The sequence below is a fragment of the Danio rerio genome, chromosome 2 (genome assembly GCF_049306965.1).
Source record: "Danio rerio strain Tuebingen ecotype United States chromosome 2, GRCz12tu, whole genome shotgun sequence".
NCBI lineage: Eukaryota > Metazoa > Chordata > Actinopteri > Cypriniformes > Danionidae > Danio > Danio rerio.
This window is the reverse complement of record NC_133177.1, coordinates 38,555,131-38,560,000: the sequence shown is the minus strand read 5'-3', so window position 1 is coordinate 38,560,000 and position 4,870 is coordinate 38,555,131.

The window sequence follows — 4,870 nt, the reverse complement described above, 5'->3', positions numbered from 1 at the left end:
TGACATGCAAATGTAAGAGCGGAAAAAGTGCATAGTTGCACGCGCATTCAAATCGATTTTATAAGCTTGCATAATTGTCAGCGGCTTCGTCATATATGCATATTAAAGGACTACACAATGTCATTATGCTATATACATAGTAGCTCTACAGTTATATACCTGAATGATGTCGGGAACAAAGCAGTTACTGCACCTTCTGCACAATGATGAATAGTGAAGGCGCAAAGCATCAGGTCGTCTGCTTTGGTGACGATAAACCTCAATGATACCCCCACAACCCCCTCTCTAAACCCAACCGATAGTGTTTCAAAAGCAATCAAGAAAAAGGAAAGCCATCTGATTTTTACCAATGTTTTCAGATTATACCATGTTATCACTCTGTTATTTACTTGTTTATTTAATTTTTTTGTCTTTTGTTTTACTTTTACCTGCTTTCTGGAACTGTTCTTTTCCGAACTCAAACCCTGTCGTCATGGTCAACTCCGCTCTGTGCCTCAAGTCTGCTGATGTATGAGGTGAGCCACTGGACATACTGGTAACAACGGAAAAGCCATCTACATGGAGCTAAGTGGTCAGCTGGTAGCTTGAAAAGAAACAGAAGCCGTCAGGGCATCATACTGCACCGTAGCGTTTGGATGAAAGAAAAAATGCAGCCATACCTGAACATACCTTTGGCTACATAATTCGTGCTCTCCAGAAATGTATACGGGGGTACGTATTTACAAGAAGCCTGTTTTGCAACATGGTAATACCATGTTATTTTGCAATTAAACACTTAATTGCGATACTTGGAAAAACAAGAGTTAACATTTAAGTCATTTTCTTCTAAATTTTATTTGATTTAAGAATTACTAGATCTTTGTATGGATAGTCGATACAAAAAAATTAAGAAAGAAACAATTGCTGCATAGTTTTAATTCTATGTGTTAATTTTAAATCAGATGTTGGTATTTTGATTGATCAGAAAGTAATTGTTTTGTTTGTTTAAAGGCTGTGTGAATGTGAATGTGTGACATGTCTTAACAAAAGCTTGTCTTAAAGCACAAGTTCCCCAGGTGCACTTGAAGGCATATTTCAGAAGGTTCCCACAAATTTCACTTAAAAGAAATTCAGACGCTGCACACATGTGGACATGCATGTTCTGAGCTCTTTACCATATGTCGTAGCAGGTGATTTGCATATGTAACCTCAAGATTGTTTATTTTCCACATCGGTCTAGCTTTCTGGACCAGTAGCTTTTAACGTTTGTTTTGATTTATAACAACAGAGAAGTCATTCATATCTGCTCTAAAGCTCTTTTGTGCAAAAAACCTTATTTTGATGGCTTCCTTTAGAAGGTCTGTTAACTATGAGTGACTTAAAGCAATTAATAAACCCTCATCACAGTTTTACTTGATTATATAGCTAGGGTGAATATAAAAAGTGGATAAACATCCAAGGTTACTCATAGTGAGAAGCAGAGATTTGCATAAATAATAGTGTTTTTTCAGCTCATTTTAAATAAGTAGTTTGAATTTTTAAGTCATGTTTAGTGTGGTCAACTGTGGTAGCATCTTTTGAGTAGGTGGAATTATTTAAAGGGTCTAATACTTTCTTTTTTAAGACACTGAACCCAAACTGTTTTTGAATAATCTATTTTACATCTTTTATGCGCTTTTACATTATGTGCCTATTGCTGTTTTGTTTATTATGTCTATACTGCTTGTTTGTATTTTCTCTGTAAAGCTCTTTGTGCAGCCATGTGGCAGTTGGAAACATCCAATATAAATAAATTGAACAACTATTAAACATATTTTTTGAGTGGAAGTAAATTATTATTTTATAAACATAAAAAATTCAATCCATAAACAATCATTTGAGGAAATACAATGTCATTTGTTTGTCTCATTCTTTCTTTCTTTGTTTTTTCTGTTATAAATCTGTTATCATGCTGATGTCACTTTTAAATGAACACACACTGCACAGACTTGATTTACTGATCCTTTTTTACCCACATGTTCACTCGAGACATAATCAAATGCCTTTTTAGTGTCTTTTTTAATTCTGGTTGGTACACATGATTTTGTGTATTTTAGATATGAATTGTATGCTGCATGAGGGTTCTTTTGCTAACTGCCTTACAATAATGACAATTATCTAATACTATTTACTACATAGTTTATCCTAAGGTACTTAATACCCTAATGAGCACTGAGCACTAAAGTGACTTCTTTCCTTGCTTTTTTCTAGTTCACAAAAAGCAGATAGGATTCAGGAAGATTTGAAAATCTGACATGATTTCTTTACATATAATTAGGGCCAGACAGAATCTGCAGATGTTTTTTGGTATTTCTGCGTAGAATTTTGTAAAACAAATCTGCAAATTTATGCTGAATAATTTTGGGATTATTGTAACAAAAAACTTAATATATGAAATAAAAAAAACCTTTTAAACTTTTATTTAACGTTTACAATGCAAATCCAATTAGATCAACTTATCTGGTAACAAAGCAAGTCTCTCATACAATAGTTCTACCAAAAGACTGAAAATATTAATTTACAAACTGTATTATAAATGGATCATAAAAAAATCATTTTATTATTAAATCATTATATTATATTATTACATTATATTATTAGTCAATAATATTACTGAAATTAATTAAAAAAATTACGACACCCAATGATGTGTTAAAAATCTGCAGAACTCTGCAGATTTCTGTGGACGAGATTTCATGTGGGCCTACATATGATCAAAAACTATTCGGTACACTAAAAAATGACCAGTTGACTTTACTTAAAAAAGTGAGTAAACCTGTTAATATTTTTTTCTAATTATGCACTTAGTTATTTATTTTTTTATATTTATTTACTTATTTAAAAAAATGTATAATTTCAAGGGAACAGGTTTTCTCGCATTCAAGTCCGCTAATCATAATGGAAAAAGTTCTGTCATTTTTACAATCTTTGTTTTGAAGGAATTGTCACATTTTAGACAAAATCTGACTTGTATATCGCATTACATATTAAACCAGTAAACCTATTAAAGTTGTATCTCAAAATATCATCAATCAATCAATCAATCAATCAATCAATCAATCAATGCAGTGCATTTTCATCAAAACATTGTAGCAATGGATTTGTGTCTGAAACTCTTAACATAAGTTTGTTTTTATTGTGTATATAGTGTATAGTGTATAGCATATAGTGTATGATTTTTATTTGTGGAATACTTGTTTACGTCCAGTTCAAGTAAAAGGTCTCAAACGTGTGCCTCTGTTGTTTTGGCTATAGGTGAGGTTTAGTGCATACGTGAATCCAAGAAAAAATGTGCACGTACTAACCAGATTTTCCAAGCCAGCCATGACTTGCTCATCCTCCAATACAATGCTGAAGTTCTCATGATCATCCCTCTGGCATACAGCAAATTTCTGTGCATCCTCGCACTTCAAAATAAACATTACATTTATTATTATGCAATTTTGCAGTTATAATTTTCAGTTCAATTTTCAGAGCCTATAATTCAAAGACATCGGTAAATAAACCATTTCTATATACCTCTTCCAACTCTCCAGAATGATTGAGTGGACTGTGCTGACTGTGATTATAACATAAACCCAAGTATAGTTTGACTAAATATGGACAGGATGTTTCCAAAATGTTTCTATTTACATTAATGACACTATAGTGCAAAAAAAAAAAATCAAAACAAAACATAACAATGATTTTAATGCATTCAACATAGTGTATAAGCTGTTTTTCTGTTTTTGAAAAAAAAAATCAAAAATATAAAATATTTGATATTTAATATTTTTAAAATATAAAATATTTTTTTCTAAAAAAAAATAAAAAAATAAATAAAAAATAGACCAGCAACAGAGGACAACATATCTTTTTTTTATCAATTAAAGAAAATATGCACATTGTATTTAATGAACACATTAATTTATTAAAGAAGATTTCAAGCCTTAAGATTCAATTGGTCAGACTTGGTCATCAAACTTTTTTTTTTGGTGGATTAAATTTAACATACAGAATAATCATAAATCGATTATTTATAAAAATTAACATTGTATTTCTATCATAAAAACTATAAGCCTTGTGATAATTTATTGTATTATTTGTATTTCTTGTATTATTACTTGTCTGTTAGAGGACTACAGTATTAACATAAAGAAGAGCACTATTAATGAGAAATAATTGATACAGTTTGTAAGTGATTAACATTACATCCTAAAGTGGGCTGTCGGAACTGTTACTGTGACCAGAATTTCTGACAAATAAATGTTGACTTTTTTCAATCAATGTAGCTTTGCTAACTTTCCACTGCACTTACTTTTGTTTCATTTAGCCCTCCAGCTATGAGGTGAAGCCCCTTTTGGACTCGAGGTCAAGGCTTTCCTCAATGCTGGAATGTTCTGCATTGCTCCCTCAGGATGATGTCAATCAAGTAGCAGGGGACTGATGCCTACCCCTCGCTGAACGAGTCCATATTTCGACGGAAGCCACCGTTCCTCCGTGTCTCCATGGGTCAGTGCATGTTTTTATCTGTGTTTTACACCCTGGTCCTTCTGTTCAACAGATGCTGTAGCTGATGAATAGAAAAAAGTGAGAACATCCATCCTGAAGTCCCATTTAAGTAGAGCGTCTACTTCAGTAAACAAACAAGAGCTGCTTAGAATGAGTTATTAATGTTCAACCTCCAATCTCAGCAAAGAAGCATGACAAGTATTTGATTAATGTTTTGTCCCTGACGCATGTCTGCTTATGACATTAGATTAAGAAATAGAGACATCAGAGGGAATGAACCTTGCACGGCCAACCATCACAATCAGAGCGATCCCGCTTTCCAAACCTAACTGTTAATCCCATCAATCACAACACAAGGACT